This window comes from Nipponia nippon, unplaced genomic scaffold (assembly GCF_047370975.1).
Source record: "Nipponia nippon isolate SJK-2023a ecotype South Korea unplaced genomic scaffold, ASM4737097v1 scaffold_5, whole genome shotgun sequence".
Lineage (NCBI taxonomy): Eukaryota > Metazoa > Chordata > Aves > Pelecaniformes > Threskiornithidae > Nipponia > Nipponia nippon.
This window is the reverse complement of record NW_028262369.1, coordinates 67,224,899-67,252,481: the sequence shown is the minus strand read 5'-3', so window position 1 is coordinate 67,252,481 and position 27,583 is coordinate 67,224,899. Positions and strand designations below refer to the sequence as shown.

Sequence of the window (27,583 nt, the reverse complement as noted above, 5' to 3'; positions counted from 1 at the left end):
ACTTCGATTAGGTTAATATAATTTATACACACTCCATACTTGGCAATGTCTGGGTGATAAATTGGACAGCCATATGATGAACTGCATTTATCCTGTACAGTGTCTCTTCACTCTGCACGCTAATCTACCCCTGGGCACTTCAGGCCTTTGCCAAGTGTTGTATAGTCAAGGAGGAAAGCATGCGCTATAAATACTAAATGAAGTTAAATTTAGCTTGAAAATACGAGAGGTAAAGAAAGGTTATTACAGAAAGAATCACCCTTCTCTATGTGATTGTATTTTGTACATATCTATATATATTTTTTTCATTCAAATGTCAATATTTTTTTGCCAAAAAGTGTCTAGCCTTTACCAGAATCAAGGAGCATTGTCACTAAACTTCTTCTATTTTTAGTCAAAAATTATTTTATTATTTTAAAGGGGAATAAATACTGACTTTTGATTGGAAAGAAAAAAATAAAGAAAAATTTCTATGGATTTCCTATTAACAGAAGAAGACAGTCTTCCACAAAACTTAAAATAGGAAAATATATGGATAACTTTCAGTCAAGTCATTGAATCTTGATCGAAGTTGAAGTAATGTATTACAAGTTACTCAGTCAAGCAACAGGCATTAACTCTGGGACCTTTCTTCTAGAGTGCCAAGGTGCTTTGCAGCCCACCTTCATTGTCATCCAAATATTTAGCTGAATGTTCATCTCCCAGCAGTTTGTCTGGGAGATCCCATGGGTCCCCTGCAGCCTGTCAGCCCTGGTTTCCTTCCTGCAGAAAGGGAGAAGCAGGAATGAGGAATTTAGTAATTATTTGCTTTCAGGCTTTTTCCCAGCAGCACTGAGGTGGGATGTGGCTAAAGCTGGCATCTGACCCTGACAGCAAAGATTCCAAAGACTGAGTGAAAAAATTCTTAATCCTTAATATTTGCAATGTCAGGTTTATTTGTGCATATGAATAATAAGCTTCAAAGTGTCCTGCCTTCATTACGTGCCATTTAGCAACCGTACAAATTAACGGGACAAACAGAAATTCTAAAAAGCCACCTGAAAATAATGAAAACAATTTAAATGGAAAAGCTGTATGGAAAAATCCTTGTAGAATTGTGGAACTAGTTGCTTTCAAATGCCTAACTATTGTAAAAACCATGGTCTATTCCTGGAGAGCCCTGGAAGGGACCAGTAGAGCAGTTTCAAGTTCCATTTCAAAGAAGTTTTCTCTCTTTGTCTTGTGATGTCTGTTTTCCCATCCTTTCATTTTCTCTGTCCTCTTCTTTTAGACAATACAAAAAATCTCAGCGTGCCAAACTTTGACCAAATGCAATAATTTTCATTATTTGTTTGCAATACTGCATGAACAGGAACTTTAGAGCAGAATGATGAACGTCACATGCTGTAGTGTGATGGCTCACCATAAAATGAGTTCCATTCTTTAAAAATAAAAATGGATCTTTTTAATGGGCTTTCTCATTATTATTTCAGAACAGCAGTCTCTGAAAAGCCCTCAGTGTGAGAACCCAATGGGGACTGCACCACAGAGATGTAGGAAAACTGTATTACTTTGCAGTTATTCATGTGTGCTGTGCTGTGATTCACTGCAATGAACTTCATGAACGAGATTTGTGTAGGTGATACAGTGTTTTAATGAACTAAGTGATCACATTAAAAGATCACAGTTCAAATCCTCATTAAACCTATGTTCTATAAGCAAAATGAGAAGGTATTTAACAATATGTGCTGTGATATTGTAAAAGTTCATTCCAGCTGGAGGTCTAGGCTTAGAAAATATTAACACCAATTTTTATAGTGCATGATGGGATATTTAATGCCTTTGTATAGCATATTTCTTCAGCAAGCATCTAGTATATAATGAAATGCAAAATGTAGGGGAGTCTGAAAGCCTTCCAGCTGCCAGACTTTTTATGCCTGGAATCCAAAGCACAAAGAGAGGAGAGGTGCAAGGTGGCTTTTTTTAAACAATATCTTAGTGCTTCTAGGCAGAAAAAGTAATTTGGTTCCCTTTTGAGACTCAAGAGATTCAAATCTTCACTTTCAAGCAATAAGCCAACTGCTTAGTCATACTGCAAGGCTCTAAAGAAGTATTCTCCATTCCTCCTGTGAAACTGTGCCACTAGGAAGGACAGTTCAAATATCATGCAGTAGGGAAAAAAAATCCCAGGAGTGGACACACTTACACCACCTACTGAATAGAGAGAACATCAAGCTGGAAACACTCTGCACATATCTGTGCATTTAAACTGATGTTTGTTGAGTGAGAAACTGATATACAACTTTTAGGTTAGGAGTCCAAACTAAGAGAGTTGTACTCTCAATGGTGTTCATCAGTATAGGAGTTTGTATCTAACAGCCAAATATTACTGTCAAAAAACAGTGAAAACATTCTGGGTTAAATTAGTTAAATGAGTACATTTCACATAAATGCAACTTTTCCTCTTGTATATGATTTTCCTCTTCATCTTTCTCTCAACGCAGCACTTACCAACGTTATTTTTCTTATTTTTCTTGTTTTTACAGCATTTTTAATGATTAAAACATTTATATTTCTGAACCATCTCTAAAAAAACCAATTGATTAAATTAAAAAGCATAAATTCTAAAAATAGCAAACTAAATTTAATATAATGAATGTCACATTAAATCGAAACTGGTATTAAATGATAATATTTTAGAGGTATTTGTAACACCATTCTGATGAATAACGGGATTTCACAAATACAACACCTTGCTACTGTGTACAGCAGCTATAAAAAGGAGAAAAGTAAGCAAAAATCTGAACTTCCACACCTGAACCAAATTAAACCTAAATCCTTCCTGGGTTAGGATGAAAGTCAAACTACATTTTGTTTTTATTGCACTTTGCCTGATTTAATTACTAGTCTCAATTCATAAAATTCCCCAAACAATATGGCCAGTCCTCTTTCTTTTTGCCTAGATAGACTTTGATCTTGTGAACTTACGGATCCATGTTAAGATCAAACGGGTAGGGATACAGATGTCAGAAACTGAAACATTGGTTTCTCTTCCACTGAAAAACTTAAGTCAGCATAGGCAGGATGAAACATGTTATTTCCACGCTCCAGCTCTCCAAGTACAAAACGGTAGTGTTGCCTTCCCTCACCAATGTCTTGCCTTCTTCACCATCATCTTATCCCCATATCATAACATAAGAATGACTCCACTGGAGTAAATGGAAACTAGATGGTCTTCATTCACTGTGTGGGAATGGCAAAGAGAGAAGAGCGGTCTTTATGGCTTCCCCAACTACCACCAGCCCTAATAAAGGAGTACTTCCTATGAGGGCAATTCCCTCTCTGTATTTAGTTTTAGTCCTCAGTCTTAAGACGCTCAGCAGTGGGACTCCTCAGGGAAGTGGGTTTGGGGATGCAGTGGGCAAAAAAGGAACTGAGAACAGAATTTGTAAACTCACAGACCTTCACTGGCATGAACTGCTTGAGATCCACTGGCTTCAGGAGGTCACAAGGGACTGCAAACATTCATTCAGAAATGAGTGCCTTACCCCTGACCTCATCAAGATGTGAATAGTGACTTACAGCTGAAAGTTTCCATTGTCTAATATTTATTCCTGAGCCTTCTATTTGCAGTCCTGAGAAGAGGTGGGAAAGGGAGAGAGGAATTTAAAGTTGCCTGTTTAGCTAAGTTAGTTCGTGGTGAAAAGTTTACTGCATCTTTGGATATTCTGAGTTTCCCCGAGTTCAGAAGAAATCATTTTGAGAAACAAGCAATTTATTTTGTCATGGAAAGGAAAAAATGTTATGTTGCTAAGGTTTTATACTCTACACCTGACTATACAAGTACAGTATCACAAGTACTGGACCCATACAACTCAAGTTTGTTTCTTTTTTTTTTAATTGGAAATAAGCCTTTCACTCTCCTAAAGGCTTTTCAGGTTTTCCAGAAATATGATAAGACAAAAATGTGTTGCAACATAGCAGAAGAAAGAAAGTAAATATAAAGAGAGAGGTGATGTTGGTTAGTGTTGGGTAAATACAAACTGAATGGTCAGCTTAAGAAGTCATATGTCTAGTAGATTTGAACACATAACAAAAACACTTCACACTGACACATTAAAATAGTGATTGTAATGCCTAAATTTATTAGACTTTGTGCTTCTGATTTCCAGTAGGATTAGGTCACCGTTTTGTTCCATAAACTAAGCAGTATAATTCATCACATTGTTTTTTGATACAATTTGAAAAGAGGAAAAATATCATCCTTCTGATATGTGTGTATTTATTTACATGTTTATAAATAATTTATCTAGTTCTTTCTAAATTCATGAGCACCAGGTATCTGTACCATGGAAGATATAGGAATGTTTATTGAAGCCAACATTATAGCAAGTTCTCATTTGTTTTTTTGCCATACGTTCAACTGATTGCATCATTCAAAGAGGGAAACAACTTTCCTGTCCTGCTGCAATGGTTTACCTGGATCTCTTTGTGAGCTGCCAGTTTCTTACTAATAGAGTCACTTTCTCTGGGAATGCAATGCAGTACCACAGTTAGAAGCCCTGTCATCACATGTCTACCAAATAGACACTATTGCAGCCTGGACTCAGAAGACATATTCCTTGCTGAGATGGTGTTCCTTATTTTCTGTCTTATAGAAATTACAGTTTACAGTAACCTAAACTTCCACTAATATTATGACTCTAATTGATCTATGCAAAGCCCCGGAGTATTAAGTTTAATACTACAATTTGTGCCCTTATTGCATTAATGTCATGAATAGGTTAACTGGAGTAGTTCTTAATTATAGATCAAGTAAGGAATCAGGCTGCTGCCATAGGTCAGACACAACAGACTGTTTAGAGGATTGACAAACAACTTTGAAGTATTTCTGGAAATTAAGGATAAAGATGACACTATTTCTTCTGTGGTCAAAGCAGGGGGAGACAATGTTGCCATCAGGATATTATTTGCTCAGTATTGTTGCCATGGACCAGTCAAGGCTGAGGACTGCTGATCTGGAATTTGTCCACTAGAATTTACAATGGAACATGATATATGAGAGAAAACCGCAACACATTAATCTGGAGTCAAAACACACTGAGCCTGTCAGAATATTAGCATTCTATGCATTCTGCTTTTCTCTTAGACTTTTATTTCTGAGAATCTTTTGACCAGCTCCAAAGAAAACATACAACCTTGCTGATAAAATTAATATTTGGAATTTGTGAGAAAATAAAATATGCATGTTCTCAAAGCAGGACCTTTTATGTGCAAAGCTCCTCTTGCTTATCACCACCCACTCAAACTTACCATCACCTAAAATCCCATATGACAGTTTCGTGGGTATCCAAAAGTACTTTTTTTGCTGTTCCAATGATGTGTCATGCTGAGTATAATTACTAAGTGCAAGAATTATTAGCACTGTGTACACCTAATGCTCTTTCACTTAACAGATGGCTTATGAATATCTGGGATGACTTACTAGCCCTGAAATGATTCATAACTCAGCTATCTGAACACATGGCTACCTTTCATCACTTGTGCTGAGTCTAAGAGCTGGCTTAATAACCCAGTTATTTTAAAATATTTTCTGTTCTTTAAACAGCATATGCCACCAGCATATTTTTTAGTAAGGTATGAAAACCACAAATGTAAACTGTACTTTGAGCTTCCAATGGCCAGTCTTTTTCTTTTGATGTTATTACGTCAAACCTTTGTATAACTTCAGTTGCATTGCTTGTCGGATCAATATCATTCATCTGATGAAGAATGACATCCTATTATAAGTCTACAATACCTGTCAGAATTTCCAAAATGTGAATCTGTTGCTTTCTTTTTCTTGCTTTCTCACTCATTTTCTCACCTTCTCTCACTTTCTTTTGCTTTCCTGCTCTTCTTCTCTCTCTCTTTCCTTCTTTCCTCGTCTCCTGTTCTTGAATAGTCAAACAACCTGCTGCTTTATCATTTTCTTGGTTTGCCATACCTCACACAATACTAATTTCTACACTTATTTGTTTCTCTTCAGCAAATTTTAGCTTCTGTGGGTTTCTTCATAATAACCCCTTTATCAGAGAGTGTGTGAGTTCTGTGTTTTAAAATCTGTGGTGCATTGATCCATTATCTCAAACAGTTCTGGCCACAAATGAAGCAATGATGTGTTTCATACAAAGAAAGTCACGCCAAATTAGGTTTTCTAAAAGGTGAATGTATTCTAAATCATCAATGCCATTTTTTCTTCCATATGGTGGAACAATGGAGATGATCAGTAAGCTAGGAAAAGATATTTCTTGTATTGTAGCAACGTATTGCATGGAATTTAAGTGCATACCAGTGATCCCTAATCAGGTACAAAGCAACGATGAGCTCTAGTTCATTATATCATTTAGAAACTCGGCTTCAACCCATTGTAAGAGGGCAGTATTCTGAACAAAAAACATTGAAAAAAAATTAAAATAACTGTGCTTGCAAACTGCAGGAATCAGGATTCAAATTTTCTTGCATAATCTACAGTTGTTCAAGAATTTACATATTGACAGACATATCCTTTATTGAACACAAACATATACCAAAGTGTGAATAGAGAAAAACCAAAAGTGAAACAGTTCATGGAAGCAAGGTAGTTGAGCAAGGTAGCTCGTAACAAAGGTAGTTCACCGTGAGCAAGGTAGTTGGTAACAAAGCCAAGAACTAGCTCGCACTTTCATTTCCTGAAATTTTTGTGAAGCTCTGCGCAACTCACTTATTGGCAGTTTTGTCATTAAATATCCGTCTTAACTGGGTCTTTTTTAATGCAGCATTTTTGTTTCATAATTGTACTGTAATATTGTAACAATCAGGGAAAAATATGTGTGTTCACACAGTACTTGGGATTACACAGAAAATAAAAATGCTTTGAAAATGCTGAAGAATTTTCTTCCCATTAGCTAGTGCTAGATACACATGGATTCTTTGTTAATTAGCAATTGTTAACAGAGCTGGGCAACTAAAAATGGAAGCAAAGCAAAGCATATGGGGATCAATCTTCAGCTGGTGTAAACTTGCACAGTTTAATGGAAATTCAATGGAATTGCCCGAATTTACAGTGGCCAAAGGTCTGGCTCCCTGTTTATGATCTCATAGCTTGCTCCTTATGCCAAAATGGATTCCAAGAACTCAGCAATGAGGGGATGGGAGCTCCAGAAATGCTTGGTTAGTCTGGATGTAATTTTGGTTGTGAATTCCACATGGAAGTTCCCGGGGTTTTTTGCTTTCCTCCCTCTCATGATGATCCCATAAGATGCCGGAAAAGAGATTTTACTGTGCCCCTTTCTTTGGAAGGAGAATGCATTATCCACAGAGCAAGGAAAAATAAATACGTCTTAGAAGCAACTTCCTGAGCTAGTTGTGGTATTTAGTCCTGCAAATCATTATTAGAGGCAGCACTGATGATTGTGTAATTTTAACACCTTGTGTATTCACCAGTCACAAACATCAGTATTGGCTCCCATGTGCCTCAGTGGTTTCAGAGTTATATATGCTTAAAACACTTTCTCAACTTAAGTTTGTTTTGCAGTTGCTACATTTTCTGCACCTTCCCTCTTTCAAGGCTGGTTCCTCTGAGTCATCAACACCCACTTCTGTCTGCAGAAGTCAGGGATGCTATTACTCTATCTGGTCTTCCTTTGCCCTTGGCTTTTTTAAAAAACACTTGATCCATGCAAAGAACCACAGTAATTAATATGGCTCTTGGCAGAGGTAGGGTAGTATAAGAACATCCAAAATACTCTTGAGTGTTTGACCCAAACACATTGCATGAGCTCTGCATGCAGCTCTGTAGGGTCTCTGTCACAGCCAGGGCCACGTCACTGTGGCCACAGTGACGCTGCTTTACATCTGGCACTATGTTGAGGAGTAGACTCCCATTTGTACAGTCATGCTATTTCTCTACTGTCCTACATAAAGTAGTCCACTTTATGGGTTCATTCCTGCTCTTTCACTGAGAAAAACACACCTGCTATTAACATAGACTAATAATCTAATTTTTAATTTTCCTTCACCCCCCCCCCCCCCCCCCAATTCCATGGATATCTTGTAAACTTCTTTTGGTAAGCTAGTTTTCTCATTTTACATATTAAAGGCCTATTGTATTATCATTAGTGCAAGAATAGCAGCCCCAAAGTAAGAAACTAAAAGGAAAAGTAATTTTGGCTTAGCTGTAGGTACAAAAAAAGAAAATCAATTGAGGTACCTATGTTTCTAATAGTGATTTGCTCACATGTGCTGCAGATCTCTGTTATTACAGTGGGTTCTAATGTTTCTCTGGAGAGATCAATTATTTACTCTACTTACCTATGTTAATGGTGTGTCAATGTAATTTGTGACATCCAAGCACCAAATTGCAGGAAAGTGTGGTAATGCACTGTAAGTTGTCTGAAATTGCCAAGTGATACCGGAGATATTATCTACATTTCAGTTGTAATCCCAGTTCCCTTCTGAGGCGTGAATACTCATGGGAATCTCCAGCTTCATCAGTCAGATGTTTCTGGCTATGATCAAGAGTGGTAAATTAGGTTTCTGCAATCTGTGCTTTTGAAAGATAAAGGAGCAGAGCCTTAGCTGGTGTAAATTGTTATACATCCACTGATTTCTACAAACTTATTCTATATGAAATTGGTCAAAACATCCTTTTAAAGGCAAATTATGACTGAGTATTAAGGAGTCAGGCTAGTAAATGAAAATCTGAATTTAAACATTCAAAATTTGATGAAAGCTTAGATCTAGATGCAACCTGTCTCTACTTTAGACCTCTCTCTGTTCAGTTTCAACCCTTATTTGTATTTAGCACAATTTTTATTCCAGGATCATTCAGATGACAAGTGTTTAGGATACAATATCATTAGAATCTTGTTTGGCTTGAAATTGTTGCTTTTCTCAGCTCTGAGTTGTTTGTTGCTCCTAAGTTTAGCAGACTTTTGTTTGTAACTTTGTCTGTGTGAAAATGCCATATGTTGGATTTCGGCCAGGTTAGTGACAATCAATCAGAAATGTTTTTAGTTGGTTGTTCATCATCCTGCATTATGCTTATAAAATCTTTGTCCAATTCTTAGTAGACACATGTATGTCTTCATAAAATGTTACGGTACATTTAGCATTCATTGGTGATCGCAGTGATGGTGGAGCAAAATCAAAGTTTCAACAACGACCTTTTCCTTCACTATAAATATGTTCTTTGTAAGTTTTATTACTGGCACTAATATTTACATACTGGCACTAATATTTACATACTTACTCTTTTTGTAACTGTAGTGCTTGGGAACTTTTGTCAGAGAGAAAGTTTTCTTGGCACCTCTCCCAGACTTTGCCAAGAAAAAATGATTGCAGTTATTCATGCAAGTTTTCACAATTTCTTAACATAACTTCTTTCTATTTAATGTATCACATTAGAACATTTCATTCAAACTGATCACACAATTCCAATGATTTTTTAAAGTAATTTTATACAAAAATGACATTAAAGTTCTAGGGTTTTCAAAATAAGAAAGAAAAAGAAGTAAAAAATTGCTGGCTTAAAAGAAAAATAAAATCTAGAGTTTGACAAATAAATTTGAGGAATTTTACCAAAAGGTAAAAATGAAAAACCATAGACGCTGATTTTCCTTTTTTCTTATCAAAGGGCATATCTTGTTCCCAGAAAACATTTTTTCACTTTAAAAATCAGGCTGTAGAATAAAATACTTCACTGAAAACCCATAATATTTAATCAGAACAATTTTAAAAAGTAGAATATCACAGAATTTCAGACAAGATCATGGTTTTGCATGTAAACTTTATGTCTTGGTCCCATACAATTTTTCCATTAGCTTATCAGTGACCTTAACTGGTTCACATCTCCAGTCTCCTTAAGTTGAACACCCCTATTACTTGAATGTGAAACCTCTCTCTATTCGATTTAATGCTTAAGTTTTCTTAATTTCCTTCATTACAAAAGACACTTAGGCAAAATATCAGTACTGAATTTTAAGTATCCAGCAACTAGGAAATTTGGTTGTCTGTGTTATAGGCAAGATATCCAGTGTGTTGGAATATCATCAGCACGGAACCAGGCAAGTCTAGCAGATTAAGTAATAAACAATGAGAGGCTCATTGACTCTGGAGAGGTTACAAGCACAGTCTCTTCAGGAACAATATAGAACAAATTTTCTGTCACTTGACATTTTAACACTACTACTATATTTATACAATGATATTTATAATTATAATATTATAAGAAGATGGTTTATATAACTATATTTATATACTTGAGAGTGCCTGTCTTTTAACATCGGTAAGAAAGCTTCTTACATTTCCATTCTCAAAGATCATAACGGATAAATATCAACTATAGCTCGGTGTCTTTATAAACTTTCATTGCCAAAAAGATAGATAGGAGAAAATTTGGCAACACTTAACAGCTGTCTCATAATTCATAGCTCTTATTATTCACCAATTCCCAGACAAATTTTAACTAATTAGTTTTGTCTGTTTATCCTTAGCATACATGCTTGACACCCCATTTAATTGCTGCATTTTCCATATCTCAGCATGGTACTTCTGTAGATTTTCTGTTCTGAAAGGACCTGCCTGCTTCATCCTCATCACATTACGAACACAAGTGCTAGAAAAGATGCTAAAAGCCTATGCATTGTGCCTGTGCTACACTGTCAGTCTGCATATGTGTAATTCCCAAATGGGAGTTGCATCCGTATTTCCAAAGATCTCATTCTATTGTTTGCCATAAGATAGGCAGACAGTAATTAAAAATTTGTGACAAGAAAAATCCAATCACCAATGACATACATTTTCAAATCCATGCAGAATACAAGGTGGTGTGTCCAGATAAATGAAAAATGAAAAGGATCATGGATAATTTGACTGGGATGAAAGTGGCATAAGAAAAGAAATAAGATTAGCAAAGATGTTGTATGAAAGAAAAATAACTAGCTGCAGCACTCAAATAAAATATCAAAATATTTTATTCTGAATATCTATTATGAGCTATTGGCAGCACAGTAAAGCATAGATCCACACTTTCTTTTTGTGTGTGTCTACATTGTGCATCAGAGCATGGTGCCTTGAGCTAGCAGAACCTAAATTGAATGCACAACCCAGTTTTGTGCTTTCGCAACTTCCCACACTGGCTGCCCTTGCACTAGGGAATACAAGGGCCGGGGCATGGAGCTGAGCACCATCCCATGGTACCATGCTCATTCCCTAGCAGGATGCAGTCTGTAGTGCCTAGCCACCTCCACAGCATCAGGAGGCAGCACAGGGCAGAAACCACATCCCCCAGGGAGTGCCAAGCGTTTCATCCGTTTTTGAGAGAGGAAAGGATTTCAGCCTGTGGGTGTCAGCACGGCTCTGGGGCACAAGCGTGGGGCAGATCTGCCAGCTCCTCTGCAACTGAGCGCTACCGCCTGCTTTGTGAGCATGGCAAGGCCAGATCCTGACATCAGGCCTGTTTCTAGCTCATGTGGATATTTCTGCAATGCGTTCCCTCCGGCTGTTGTCCCTGGGTGAGCACAGGTACAGTTGGATCAGATTTAGCTATCTATCTCCTCTCTCCCCCTGTTCTTCAGAGGTAAAATCATATTTGCTTGAAATGGATTGGAGGGACAGTCACTCGCTGTCATGTTTCATAGAGTACATAACAAGCCTAGATCTCTTGTCAAGAAAATGAAATGAACTTACTATGTCTGGATGACCTTCAGGAAAATGAATAACTATTTTGTAAGCTTTTCATGACATATACCTAATATTGAAGAACAGTGGATATTCCATCAAAAACCCCCAAACAACCACCCTGCTGTTATCCTTCGCATTTTGCTCCAAATTCTGCTTAGCATTTGGATCATTTGAAACACATGTGCCTATATATCCTCCTGACTTTCTGTTTCAATTCTGTGACTCACATTTGTTGGATAATTGGCGAAATTATGGATTCTACTGGACAGAAAATAAGATTGGTGCTTGTAGTAGTTGAACTGAGTGGAATATAATGTCCACAGTTCACTATTATACAACAAACATATGTATTATAGCATGATTTGCAGGAAAGTATGTTTTTTAAAATAAGAATGTTTTATCATCACTAGCACCTTGTGTTCCCAAGAAATTGTTACAATGTTCCTGATAGTAATACTAAAATTGGATGAATCAGACCTGACGGAGAACTGCAGTACAGGGAGTGCTACATTAATTTCAACTACTCCTTTGCTGTCTTGTCTACCACAAAAAAAAGCAAAATAAAAAACACCCTGCCCTCCCTGAATGTTTTAAAGAGGGAGGGGAAGAAGGGGGGGGGAACACACAGAGCAGAAAGCAAGGTAACAATGAAACAATAAAAATTCAATACTAACAGAATCTGTCAAGCTTAAAACAATGAAAAGATTCAGAGTTTGGAAAGCCATTGTCTGCCATTTGTACAGAAGGAAAGAGGGAAATCAATATTTATTTCTTGGAAAGTGCTAGCCCCAGCATGTGGTATTGATATTTTCAACAGGATAGAAAGGCTTTTCACAACAAACCTTTCACTTTTCCACCATTAGAGAAGGTCTGTGCATTAGCTTGAATATTACCTGGTAACACCGCCCTTGTTCAATGTTTTCTTTTGGGGAGTTTTATGTTATTTTTATTGGCACTACCAGTAAAACTTTCTGCTTTGCTATTGCTGTTTTAATACAAATGAATGCTTAAATAAAAGGCTCCCACTGCTGCACCACACAGGTGACTGCCCATGAAAAAATTTGCAACCAAAGGGTGCTGCAGCAAAGTCACGCTGGCCATGGATGACAGGAGCTGCTTTGTCCACACCAAAAGCCTGAGGCATTTGCTGACTGCAGCACTTTCTGGTGGGCCCTTTTATAATTTTCTGATCTCATCGCTGTCCTGCAACCCCCAGAGACACATCTGTGGATTACAGAGGCACAGCCGGGGATGACTTTTAGTTGTTATTCAACCTTGACACAGCTGGGACCTCTCTAATGGCAGCTTGTTTTCTCAGCTCCAGCTCTGAATGGAAGGAATTCATCCAAAAATGAAATGTATCCTGAACTGGTACTATACCCACCTTTGAAAAATGCTATCTGTGTTTTTTGACCCCTGTTTTCAATGTATCGTATGACCTGATTGATTTTATACAGCTTCTGTATCATCACTCAACCACTGTGATGAGGGGAGTGCTATCACCCCTCTCAAGAGAGGGGGGAAATAAGACTCATTACCCCTGTTCACAAGAGGAAAAAGAACCGATCTCTGTTAGAGTGGAGTGAATAGGAAAGGATATGCTGATGTAAACCGTGCTAGACAGAAACTCTTACCTATTAGCACTAAACTCTTATCCACCTTTCCAGAGTAAGCTTTTACAAAAATCAACAAGGTCTCGGGGGTGGTTTTTAGATAGGGAGGCTCTCGCAGCCTCTCCAGCAGGTCTGAGCCCTGCTATCGCTCTGACTCTCTTGTCCTCCTCAGGGGTGTTGTAAATTGGGCTACTGGAGTACACAGCACATTTCAGTATCTGGTAGCAAGACAAATCTTCTTCCTGTCCTCCTCCCACAGCTTCAAGCATTCTGGTTTTATGCACTATTGTTTTATTGCATTTGTGCCTCCCAGTGTGCTTCAGGTACTCTTGAACATCCTCTGATTCAGGAAGATTTTTTTCCATTGCTGCAGGCTTGCAAGATCAACTGTGAGTTATTTCAACTTTTCTCCAGAGCTAGGACTGCTCTGGGTTGGACTGGCAAAATATTGCTGATTAAAGTCCAAAGACTATATTCCAGTTCTTGTCACCGCAGCCTGTGCCAGGTAACACTAGGTGAATTAGTGGAATTTAAGCTTATATCTTGCCTGAAAAATATTCAGATAAACCAGAAATAAACAGTCCCTTTTCTTGCTTGTTTGCAAGCAAACAAGCAAGCAACCAACCAACCAAACAAGAAAAATTAAATGTAGTCTCCTTCTGACACCAAGTTTGATCTGCATTAGATTGTTTTCATTTCACGGAGAGAAAGATTCACACAGAAGCAGATTTTTATTACAACTTTTCCAAAATTGTCATTTTTGCTTCAGCAGAAATAATTCAGTGAATACAACTAGAATTAAAAAATAATTCCAACTGCCCCAACATGGAATTATTAATGAATAAATGATCTTCTGGGGGAAAAATTAATTCCTCCTTCCTGGTCAAATATTTAAGCTACAGGAGTTTTTGGCTGAAAAATGATTGTCCTAGGATATGTTTTCATATGCATCTCAAGCACAGGCACAGAACTATGAGAATTCAGAATGTGTGAGTAACACTGAAACCAAGAATTTGCACAGAGCGTTCAAAAAGTGACCTAGAGAAAGTGATTAGATTTGTGTGAATTAAATGGTCAACATAATCACTAGAACTTAACATCCATCTTAGTACCTGCAGTTCGATTTCCTTGTCAGAGAGACATAAAAATTAATCCCCTAATTGTTAGGGATGGTATAGTTAACAATTTCACCCACGAAAGGGTGATCCTAGTCTGAAAAAACTGATCATTGACATTTTGAGAGTAGAATTAGGTGCCAGAAAGATGTTTCTGACCTAAATTAAACTAAGATAGCAAAAATGATTGAATGTTTTACCCCTGAAACAGAAGAGAAAGTAAAATCACCTGAAGAAAAAATGTGACATACCCTTATAGGGATGAACATCTAACCATCAAGGGGCCATCCACGTGAAACTGGTGGGAAAAGTTCCAGCAGCCCTGGGATGTTATTCTCAGATTCATGTACCATAATGTGTTTGTGGGGGGGATCTGTAGCAGTTTGATTTCTCTTTTCTCTTTTTGAAGCAAATGCCTTAAGATCTCTGGAAATCTGGCCCTCGAAACTTGAGGGGTCCAAAGTCACTATGAAAAATCTTGGTTATTATCTTACTGAAGTTCACATCAATCTTTCAAACCCAAATGCTGAATTCATGTTGTCAGTTGCTGTGCTAGGAATATGAGTTTAATTTCCTGATACCGTATGTCTATTGATTATGTACAGAACTGATTACATGCATGCTCAGTTCCCACCTCTAGGGTTCCCTGTAGGAATACCAGTTAAGGGGGAGGGAAAAAAAAGTGAAAGCAGCTCTGTAGGAAATCCATCCATGTTCAACAATTTCCTTCACAGATCCCCAAAGAAAAATGCCTTAGGAAGTGCTCCCTCATTGTCTCTGATCAAAATTCATCTGCTGGCAGCCGCTCTTCAAACACTTTGCATGACAGACGCAGGTTGCTTGTTGTTTTTGTGCTACTTCCTAGAAGCGGCAGCCACAGGACACCCACCACTGTCTGTTCTCTCATCAAAGGATGCAAAGAGTCGCCACCTGCAGTGTCTTCAGAGGCAAAACCAGCTGGAATGAAAGCACAACAAAATTTGCATGAAAAGCTTCCCAACAACCATAGAAAGATGGTCTTTAGGGGAATAGGGATAATTCTTCCAGGCTTGCCTTACTAAAATACTGAAGATGGAGGAAACCTCCTCTCTCTTGCTGACATAATAACTGAGATTTTCCACTGCCACAGAGTCTCCTGGTTTAATTCTCAGATTTCCATTCTCAAGGGCTTTGCCATTACGTCAATATCTTATCCACATCATACAATGTGTACTTTATCTATGGTCTGTTTACAGCCTATGAGATGCTGATTATGGGTGGGAAAGTGCTGCCACACCTCCGAAGTGTGACAGTTAAGTGCCCAGCTCCTGCCTCAGCACAGGAAAAGTGGTTTCTGTCCTACCACAAGCACTCAGAGAACCAGACTGCATGGAGCTCCCCAGTGTTAAGTTCATGCCTTGATCTGGTGACATTTTAAAACTTCCATCAAAACAGCAGTTTGTCAGAATGAATATTCACCTCACAAAGTCTCCAGTGGGGGACTGAGCCAAAAAAAGAAAGTAATTCATGAGTTGGTTCTGGCCATTGCCCTTGTTGAGGTAGCCAGAGTGATTGTTCATCCCTGCAAGGTCAGAAGAGGATCAGAATAGGGTTAATGGCAATCAGGACCTATGAACTAATATTACTCTAGAAGCTTTGCAGGAGATCGGAATTACACATAGTGTTTTTATGCAGATCCTGGGCTCCAGAAGACCCGTTTGTATGGGTCCACTGCTAAAAGTCACACTGCACACCCTTGCTGCCAGGGTGCAGCAAGGCTGACTACTCTGCAAGGGACAGGGAGCCAGGAACCAAGCGGGAATGTGTGGCAGGCGGGAGTTGTGACTTCTCTAGCAAGGAGCCATGCAGTGTGGCAAGCCCAGGTCAGGATCAGGGCCGGAGTCAGAGGTCAGGGTCAGAAACAGACCAGTGGCGCAGTGTAGCTTAAAAGCTGCTCACAAAGGAAAACTGGGGCTGGACCTCACTTCCAGCTCTCTTCATAATGACTTTGATCAGCAGAGGAGCTGACCTTGAACTTGGCCAGCTCAGCAGCCCAGGCTGACCTGGGAGCAGCCAGCAGCCAGCCACACGCTGCTGCCCTGAGTTTCAGCCGGCATGCTTGTGCATGCAACCTTGAGCAGGGGGACACCTGGCAAGAGCAGAGCATGTGAAACACACCCAGGGAACTTCATGCTAAATGGATGGTTTAAATCTGGGTTTTTTTTCCCCTCTCCACTGTTTTGGAAATGTAACTGGTTGCCTGAAATGCAATCAATGCACACTTGACTTTTGAGAATGATACATATAAAAGTGTTATAGAACATAATTCACTGAAGTCAAGTATTCTTGAATCACATTTTAGATAATTGGTTGGATTAAATAAAAACTGACTGTAATTACAAAAGTATGGTTTGATTTTGATTCTGCTCTGCAATTTATTCAGTTTTTGAGCTTGATTCTTTGTGACCCACCTCACTGAGGTGCTTTTCATTTCTCTTTGCTTCTTTGTTTTCTTCTTAACATTTGGTGTTTCCATTCAGGAAACCTTTTTCTTTAGTTTTGAGTATATTATTAATAAGTTCTCTGTCTGCCTAGCTTGCTTTCCCTCAGTACACTCTTCTCTTGCCTGTTCTGGTTTTATTTATTCTTAATGGCCCCAATTAGAAAACAGGAATCATGAGCACTTATTTAAGCCTGGCTTAACCATGTGTTGAGTCATTGCCTGATTCAATAGGCTTAAACTTATTAATTTACTTGAAGAATTGGAACAATAATGATTCACGCAAGGACTCTGTTATGGTCTCCGAATTAACTACATTTTTGTTTGCCATAAATAGTTTATTTTCAACAGTGGAGAAGTTGCCAGGTGAAATTTAGACACAGTATAAGGCACTGTGGCTAAGTGGGAAAGAAAAATATGAATGACAGGACAGTTTACAGCTGGCCCATGCAACTGAAATTGCATGTTAGCAGCTCAGTGTCACAACATCCACTTAGTGAAGGTAAATGGAGGGGAAGCAAAGGCAAAAGAAAAAAAAACCTCAGCTGTTGCAAATATTTGAACCAGCACATTAGATGCTCACTCATCATACCGTCTTCCATATGCTGGATTACCAAGGAGTGTGCACAATATGGAGTTTGAATGCATATTTGTGGTGTATCCTAGTAGTGTTATAAGGTTCTGAGCGAGGTCCCGGCAGAGGTGTCATCATTACCTATTTGAATGTCTTACTGTTACATTTGTCTGCCTCACGTCTTTAAGCACTTCTGAGGCCTCAGTATCGTAATTAGATGCCAAAGATCTTTCTAAGGTTGAGGATTGGAAATGGACCAACAATCCATTTTCTGATTTTATCTTATGACTAACTGTAGCTCAGGATCTTTATTCTTAATATTTTACCTATGAATAATTAAATATTTAAATGTACACTTCTGCATACAATTGCTCGGGGGATCTGTTATAGTTTTGTATTCACGATCAGTAGCTATGTTACTGAAACATTTTGGTAGTACGACTTTTTTCCAAAGTCTTTCAACGGCCTCAAGTATTGTATTCACATCATTCTCACGCATATTATATGCTTGTCAAAGCAACCTCAAGCAAGGAAAGCTAATGTTTAAAACACATGGAAATATTAAAAGACTTTAGGATAAATAGGAGTGATCCTCACCCAGCAAACTGCTTGCCTAAGGGAATATGGGTATACAACTTCCCTCATGGCTAGCTTTGGTTAACAAATCATTTGATACAGACTAATTGGAAGGACTGGGTGCTATAATAAATGTTATGGTGAATAAGAAACACTAACATGTATAAGTGCATTAGCATAAAATTTAAGACCAGCTCCTCAGTGGAAATTTAAACTAGATGATGCTTTCCTCCTACATATTGACTTAGACACTCCAATTCAAAAAATTGTTGAGCTACACTTGGGGGGTTTCTGAATATTTCTTGATTTTAAATGGTATTTGTCAGGATAATTCTGTCAGTTGACATTTAAGCAAATGAGAGCTTTATATGCTTTCTGAAGTATGTAAATTGGAAGCATCTAAGAATGGATACAGAATACTCATTCATTGACTAGAATTTAGACTGCAATTAACTAAACTAACATTTATTTATTTTTAGGTGCATACCTTCTAATAGGATGCTTCACACATAAGTAATTAAACTTAACATTATGTCACAGGGACAAATGCAAATATATATGATTCATTTCTTGCCACACAGATTTTTCTAGTGACAAAAAAATATGGTTTGTCTCTGCCTGTCTCTATTAGAGTTTCCATTTTCTATACTCTGTTTACAGTTTGTTGCAAATTAAACAATGTCAAACTGACAAGCTGCAGTTTTTTTCTAAATTTACTGGCTTGTTAGGGGTGAAAAAACTTCTTGGGGGAAAAAAAATGAATGTGCTTTTTCTGCAGCAAGACTTAAATGAAAGCAATTCTCCATGCTGTTAGCATAAATGAATTTGGCTCAAGTGAAATGTAAATTAAAGCTATTGTGTACACTTCTTTTACTAAAAGCAGAACCTGTACTTCTATAAGTCGTTTATGGTGTTTCCACATATTTATGTTCATTTTGCTATCCAACAGATTACAGTGAGTTCAATGGCCTAATTCCGACCCCTTTTGCATCGGTTCCATATTGATTCAAATTTACTGGGTCAGGTATCAGCTTAAAGTGAACTAAAGCTTCTCTCATTAGCCTAAAATCCCAGGGACAGGACAGCACAGAGAAGCCACTCCTCTTCTGTTTAAGGCTTGTATTTTTGGATCCCAGTGGCTGTTAATGCTGCATTTTGTGGATATATATACAAATCTCTTCTTCCAGTATTCTGACTTGAAAATAAAAATATGCGACTGTGTTAATGAGGTAACCTATGTGAGCCATGGAAAGAGAGGGGGGAGAAAATGTTCATTGCCATTGCCGTTGGGACTCTTAATGCTTTAGGAGTTGATTCAGGATAATTGAATTGCTGTGCTAATAAATCTCACAAGAAGCTACAGATATTTCAAAACACTTCCTACCATGACAGTCTTACCTGAGGTAGTGATATCTGTCTGAGGTCACAACTCAAATGCCTGACATTCAGGTGTTCTCCAATTACTTTAGTAGCCTCACCCCCCCCACACGTATCATGTCTGGTCCCTTTCGTTTCCACTCGTGCGTTCAGGGCCAACTCCACTCCGCTCATATGGGGTCTACGCTTTCCGCTGCGTCACTGTTCCAATTAGTGCACATTATATAGCCTATTGGTCAGGGGCTTTTAAAGCATCCAGGACTGAGCAACTGTCAGGCATGCAGTGTGCTGGCTGGGATGTGCCACATAATCCTTGCCTGTACCATTCAGCGTGCACATCTTTCCAAACACCAACTGCTATTTGTTTTTGTTCTGAGGGGCTTTGTTTTCACCTCATAAGCAAATTTGTGTTTGACCGTCTGATGCCCTGATTGATTCATTTAGTTCTGCATTTGTGGATTGCACACATTTGCATTTGTAATGCTAACTGCTCCTTCCAGCTGCATAAGGAGCACTAATATGATCTTTTTCCTATGTAAAATGCCTTGAGTGGTGACTGTTGGGCTGGATGCTTCTTCCTTGATGCTATGGTCCCAGTTCATTTTATTGAGAAAGATAATTGGATTCAGGAAGTAAAACCATTTTGTAGATGCTACAAAATCGCAACCGTAACAAGCGCATTATCAAGTGGATGGGAGGTGTTGCTAGTTCCTTCCTTCCCAAACTAGAAAGGCCAGTTTACTGACACTCTCTAGCAAACGGCTGTTCGACACTAAAACTTCTCAGTGTTAAAAAATTGTATTGACATCTATATAAAATACTTTTTCTGAATTTTCATTTCTCTCAAACGTTAATCATTGAAATTCTCATTGCAATCTAGATGGGAACCGGTGTTGAAATGACAGAATTTCTCTTCCAGTCCAAATACAGGGATTTACCTAGTCTGAAATTAGACTTAAGTTTGGTGCAAAGCTTGACAGATCTATGTAGAAAAGGAAAAGATAGAAATTCATGATTCCTATGCAGTGTTGAGAAAAAATAGCATGTGACCAAATCACATAATATGACATATCATGTTTATGAAACTGTAGTGTTAAATAATGTTTTATTGTTTTCCTTTTAAAATGTCATTGACGGATACCTGAAAGCAAATGCATAATATTAATGAGTCAAAATAAGAAAGTTAAACAAAATATTGGGATATATTTCTGACAAGAATTTTTAAGATTCAGAGGTAAATACAATCATCTTGTACAAGAGGTTGATGAAGCTGCATTTTGCTACAGAAAAGTGTTTAGCCAGAATACTGACTAGCTCTATCCAGTGATTTCTCGATAATTATTGCTGGTTCAAATAAAGTAGATTTTTCCAGACATAGTATGTGGAAACTATGAGAGAGAGAAAAAAAAAGTGAAAGGCATTTACAGATCCTGAAATCTGATTTACTGGGGCATTTAGCCATGTGCATAAGCACATGAACTGCAATGATCTGTGGCAGTGTTCATTTGACTAAAGGATCTGGCTTAAATGGGAATACACAATTTGGAAAAAATTGCATGAACATAGATAATTGAAGTAAGCTTTAAAAATACGACAACTGCAGAGAAGAACTAGTGACAAAGTTTATTCAGAAACCAGTAGAGAATTTGCTTTTTTCTAAAATTATGAAAGTGTATTTGTTTGTGCTTAACCTCTGCCTAAGGCTTTCTGAGGTGCAGCCTGGGGAATCATCTTCAGTCAAATTCAGATGCAGATGAATCTTTCAGATAATCACACCTCATCCCCTTTACTCTGCTGAATCAGTGAGCCAAGAGAAAGAGTTGTTCCAACCCGACTTGTTTTCCTTTGGGAAACCATTCCAGATTTTTAATCCTGTGGCTTTTTTAGCAAAGAGCATGTGCTTGGTATCATGCTGTGGCTGCTGTGACATGGCCAGGCTCAGGATCCATCTCCTTTTATCTCTTTGTTTTGTCTTACTCAGCTATGAAAAAGTAGATATGTGCACACGCATATGCTTGGGCGTGCAGGCATGTGAGCAGATGATTCATCTTGCTCACTGTGAAGGCAGGTGTGAAAAATTTGAAGAAAAAGACTGCTTTTATACAAAAATTCAATAGTAATTTCATAGAAAATCACTAAAGAGCTGATTAATGAGGAAGATCACTTAATGTTTCCTAATTAGATTGATGGAATTTACCCTGTGCCCTTAATCCACAGTGTATTAAGGAAAAATGGCTAAGGTTTTTATCTGAATGCTTTGTTTATTCCCAGTCCTTAATTTCAAGGTTGTCATCTGTGCAGTGTAATTTCCTTTTGTTTCTTTGTGTTAATAGTTCAGTGTAAATAATTTGTCTGGTTAAAACCAAAGGAGACAGAAGTCTCCAATGGTGTTATGGTAGAAAACTATGGGCAGAAATGTAATTAAGCAAGCAGAAAAAGAGAAAACAGCTTTGTTTAAGGGTTGCAGTGTTGTAAATCTAAAAATGAGGGAATGAGGATGATAGTATCCGAAAGCAGGCAATACGATGTGATGATTATGTAATTGCTGGAGCCTACACAAACATTACAAGAGGTGGCAAAAATCTCAAAGACATAGATTAAATGCTTCTGGATCTGAATCCTGATTTCCCCACCGTATAGCTGCTTACAGCCTCTGTTCTAATTCCCATCCATCTACAACAAAAGATGAAATTACCAGAATGGCTTTCCTTCCAGCCTGATTAAATGGAGCAGGAAAATAGACAACATAAATGGTAATACATTATAATTAGAAACTTGTTTCAATGTAATAATCTAAGGCATAATTTGTGGCATAAATCCTATTTCAAGAAAGCACTTAAGCATATATTTAAGTCCATCTATATTGACACAAGAAATTTAAACATATGCTTCCGTTGAAATGTGGGCTTAAAGTCAAATGAAATATAATATTGAAGTATATATGCAAACTTACAGTAATTTCTTTAGGAAGGTTTTCCCAAGTGAGGATAACTTTAAGAGCTTTTTATTTTGTCTTGAATTAACATTGATTTCCTGAGCAAGAATCAACATAGAGAGGTATCTATGGTATTTCATTTCCATCTTTCTGAAAAACTGTTTGGATGGACTAGTGTAGTGTTTTTTTCCTCTGCTTTCAGTGTTGCAGCATTTTATAGTCCCTTCTTTTAAAAAGAAGAGCTTCTTTGGTCCTTGCTGATCTCAGTGCACGAGTCATATATTAGTAAGCTGATAGTAGGAGGAAATAAACTTTTCAGAAGATTCATATTAGTGTATTTCAAAACAAGTAATTTACACCTTTGTGCAAATTGGTACATTCCTTTTTCTGCTGTTGATTTCTACGCATCTTCGCTGTAATTGGACATGAGTTTTGAAGATATGTGTTGCTGAAAATTTGTGATTCCAGATAGGTGTTTTGAGGTGTCAGGTTAAAGGACAAAAGATTTTGCTATTACTTGTCAAATGTCTTCCTGCAAAAGGATAGAAGAAAGCATAAAAGACATGTATTATTTAGAAATGAGTGCCATAGACTCCGACAAAGGTTAGTTTGTGGACATATCCATGGAGGAAACGTCCAGTTTCTAGTTTCTTAGCACTGTATAAAATAAGCATTTGCACAGCACATTGCCAGTAGCAACTTGTGCTTACAAGTCCATATCAAATAGCTCCAAATACAGGTCCTTCTCATGGGTCCTTGTTCCCATGAACAAGGGATGTTGCAGTACTCTCCTTACCCCTCCTTCTATCAGACCTTTCTTCTGTAACTGCATTTCCCCAAGTTTTCCTTCCTGTAAAAAAATTTTAGAAGACAATTGCTTAAATGAATAAGGCACCTAGTAATCAAAAACATGCCCCCAATCAAGAGTTGTTTTTCTTTCAAGAGACTGATAATTTATTTTCTTTTCAAATCACATCACATCACAAATCACATCAGAGGAAAAAGTCATGAAGTATATTCTCCTGTGCCACTGGAACTTACTATAATTTGTATATAATTCCCTGGAAGATGTGATATTTTATAAATTTGTGTCTTGACAAACTACTCTGTCTGGTTCACTCATCTGTCTCATACTTGGTTCTTTTCTGATTCTACTTCTCTGATCTTCCAAGTAGAATTGAGAGAGGAACAACCCCTGATGACAAAAAGAAAAATAAACTGAAATTAATAATCAAGCTAGCATAAAATAAAATTAATACTATAAATATTGATTATTTTCATTTGCAACAAATACTCTGCTTGTAAATAAAGGCACTACTTACCAAATAGAAATGTGTGAAAATATTGCTTGTATATAGGAGAAGAGCTAAACAAAGCCATCAGTTTTGTAATTATAAAGGTGATTTTGATTTTGTTTTTATTTTCTTTTTTACTATTTTCACATGCAAGTGTAGAATGTTTTTGCACATGTCTGTTATTAGCATTTGAGCATCTTTTTTTTTTTTTTTTTCTTTTTTCTCCTTTTTGTATTACTTTCCGCTTGAAATCTTAGGAGAACTAAGTGACAAAGATAAGAAACTAAAGCAGTACTGATAACGCTCCCTTTCAAAATAGTTATAGAGGAGCATGAGCTGAGCATCTAAAATGTTACTTTGAAGTGTTTTTTACTAATGTGGTAGCCAGTGGGTATGACAGGAAAAGAATGACAAGATTACATACAGCACTTCAAAACTTCCCCACTCATTTTAACTGAGCTTCTCCATGACTTTTGTGCTATTAGAACTTAGAAAAAACCTTTCTCTAACCGAAAGCGGGGCCTTTATTGTACATGTATAAATCCTCCATATATGCATAGGGGTTTTCATATATTAAAAGTATGTATACATATAGATACGCATATGTGATATGATTGTACATATACACACAGATATGTGTGTGTGTGTGTATATGTATGTAAAAGATTATATATATTTAATGTTTCTTTCTGTATTCAAGGATTTCTTATGTAGAAATGAAGCAGTAGTTTGAGTACTGCTCTGACTCTGTTCCCGCCTGCGGTCAAAGTGCTATGGCAGCGAGAGGGCATGCAGGAGAGCTATCAAGACCACGCAGGCCATAAAAAGCTGGTCCCAGAACATCTGCACCAAGCCTCAGAAATACCAAATCAGGCACAAAAATGCCACCCCTGCAAGGGTCTCTGAGTTATATTCCCTGTCACCAGTAGCATGGCTGACTTGCACACTGCTGGCTCCCTGCTGCCCATTTCTGATGAATTTAATATGTGTTGAGTGTGGTAAGGTAAGTCTCATGGACTAACCTGTTCTATTTGATTTGATATAAAAGGATCCCTATTTCTGCCAGCACTGAGCCATACCCTTAACTAGTTATAGTTGTTGTAGATGAGCTGAAGTTACTGAACCTGAGCTTTACTCAGGTAAGGAACTAGCGCCTGGCTTCAGAAATGGTTTCTTCTTCTAACTTTTGATACAGCGTGTGAATCTCCCTCCTTAGCAGAAATACAGGTAAAGAATAAGGGGACATTAAACAAAAGCTACCAGTAAAATCGTGTTTTTACTCATAAATAATATGCTTTTTAAAACACTCTAAGAGCAAGCAGTGTGAAGCACACATTCAGAGAACAAACAATTTCTCTTAGGAATTGATCTAAAAGACCTAACAGAACTTGGTGGTTTGGTTTTTTTTGTTTTTTAATTTATAAATAATTTAATTATACTCAGGAAATAATTTGAAAGTCTCCACTATGAAGATAACACATACAGGACTTTTGGTTTTAAAATATCAAACAGATTTAAAGTGATACTTCAAAAGTCCTCTATTCAGCAGCAATCAATGTAAAGTGAACTAAATAGTTCAATTGTGCTCTTGTGAACATAAAAGCATACCGTTTGTAAGCCTGCCTCACAGTAGCAGCTAAACATCAAAACAGTATAGAAATTTAAACATAATTATGAAAAGGAGTGATCTGTTTTTTTATCAGACACCAAAAATATCTCAAAGTTTTGTTTAAATACATTTGCTTCCTTAAAAGCATGTGTGCATATAAGGCAAAGAACAAGAACACTTCCAATGCAACAAATGTATGTCTTATGGCTGTTAGAATCTGGCCTTGCTAAATTGGAGTGAGTTCCACCATTGATTTCAATAGTACCTGGCTTAGGTACTATTGAATTTAAGATTTAAGTCTTTCATAAAATTCAGACTTTAATAACTTTAATTCCCTGGTGGCTGCAGAGTTGCTAAGGAAGCAGCATCTGACGTTACGCTATGAACTGCCTCAGGATCCTGATGGATTCTGCACCGAAAGCATGGGGAATGCCTCCCTATATACATTTGCCCCATCCTGTGTCATATCATCTGGCCTCATCTACAATGAGTCACAAATTTCAGGAGTAAATGTTTTCTTGCCAGCGTACCAACAAAAAGAACTTTGTGAGAAAATGCTAATTTTAATAATGAAGGCCTTTAACCACTATTCAATTTTCAGTTTCTATTTGGGAGAAAGGCTAATATGCCAAGTGATTTGTGTATTACTTGGCAGGTATATGTAGAAAAGCTCTAATCTGCTGTCTAGAGGTTAAAGAGTCAGTCTTGTTCTTGCACTTACTTCTGTTGGAGCTGCTTAAGTTTCTATAAATAATTCTGCATTCTGAATCAAAGAGAAAGGATTTGGGGGCCCTGTGGTTAGGAAACTTACCTGGCATGTAGGTGGCAGATTGAGGTTCACATCATTGCTCTAATGGGAATGAAATTGCTTATAGAGCCTGGAACAGCTCCAAGATAAATGAGGTGGTCTGTGATTAGAGCAGTTACCTGGAATGTGGAAGGTGCAGCTTAAACTGTCAGAGTATGAGGGGCTTGTATCTTCCTCTGAGCCATAGTGAGCCACAGCCACTGGATCTCTGATGTTCTGGGATGGGGATCAATCTCTTGCTGTCTCAGTTCCAAAAATGTAGAAGCCTCTTTTCATTCCAAAATGGAAAACAAAGAGGTTTTTTTGATACATTTTTTTCCCTAGTATTTCCCTCCCATCTCTCATAATGATCCCATTGAGAAACTGCTAACTCTGTGCCTTTGTAATCCTTGGCCTTTCTGAAATATGTGAGGCGAGACCTATATTGGAATCAGATCAGTCATCTCTAATCACACAACTATAAGAAAAACTTATTGCGAACTAGAGTGACATTATAACACTGACGCTCTGCTTGAGATGCTGTATGATTACTTTTCTATCATCTGGGCTATAATCATTTGGCAGACACCTCTAACACTGTAATCAGTTCAAAACTTAATGCTGTATTAGCTAAAACTTGCAGCAATCAACCCAAAACAAAAAATGCTCAGAAATCAAGAAAAAGAAAATTAATGAGGTGGTTCTGTGTTTCAGAAAGTAACGCTATTAGAAGTCAAAACAGCAGGGAAGATGTATTGTGGAAAGAGACTGTTCATATCCAGAACTTTTCCCATCCCATTTCTATTGACTCGAATAATTCTGGTTTCACCATTTCTCAGGGTCCATGTTTGTGGTCTTAGTTTCTTATACAATCATAAATGGTCCTAAGAGCATAAGGTAGACTTTGTTTAAAATCCAAATGTGTTACTGGGCTATTTGGATTCACAACAAAGCAGAATCCACATTGTTTCTTTTCTGTGCCATTTTTCTAAAGTGGCTAAAAGCAGGGAATTGAAACACTTCAAAATGCAAACTAAAGTAAAATATATACACACATATACTTACTTTCAGCAAGTATGAAATTGTTATTTGCAACCAGAAGATGGCTCTGCAATCAAGCCGGGCAAGCTGAAACCATAGAGATGCAGCATTCAGATTTTTTCCTTTCATCCTTTCCGTTCCTTCTTCATGAGTGGAAACACTCCAGTTCCTGTAAGTAGTGGTTTTACAAAAAAAAATTTTTTTCCCCATGGCAAAGACTCACTTTCCCCAAAGTCCTCTTTTTTTTTTTCTCTATTAGGATAGGACACACAGACAGAAGAAGAGTCTGGTGGCTTTAACCAGCTTCTGGTGAAGTCAGTTAGTACCTCACTGCTGATTTCAGTAGAAACTGATTAAAACCAAATATAAGCTGCCTGGAAGATCCTTTCCTTAAATTGCTGCAGGTGGTATGGATGGCAGGGTCCTACACACATCAGCCTGATGTGAGCTGATTTTCTTTTTGATGATTGCTGAAAAGCTATCAATGACTGGTCTTTGAC

General features: G+C 37.6%; 1 long non-coding RNA gene across 2 annotated transcripts; it reads right to left on the bottom strand.

Moving 5' to 3' along the window:
* Nucleotides 1-22,451: 22,451 nt before the first annotated feature.
* Nucleotides 22,452-27,352, bottom strand: LOC148052301 (uncharacterized). 2 transcript variants are annotated; one of them, XR_015699225.1, is made up of 4 exons: nt 27,108-27,352; nt 26,183-26,331; nt 23,393-23,546; nt 22,452-23,201 (listed from the first exon to the last, which is right to left on the bottom strand). It is a non-coding gene; the product is annotated as an uncharacterized LOC148052301 (long non-coding RNA). The 2 variants fall into 2 exon arrangements; XR_015699226.1 differs by lacking the exon at nt 23,393-23,546.
* Between the last annotated feature and the right edge of the window lie 231 nt (nt 27,353-27,583).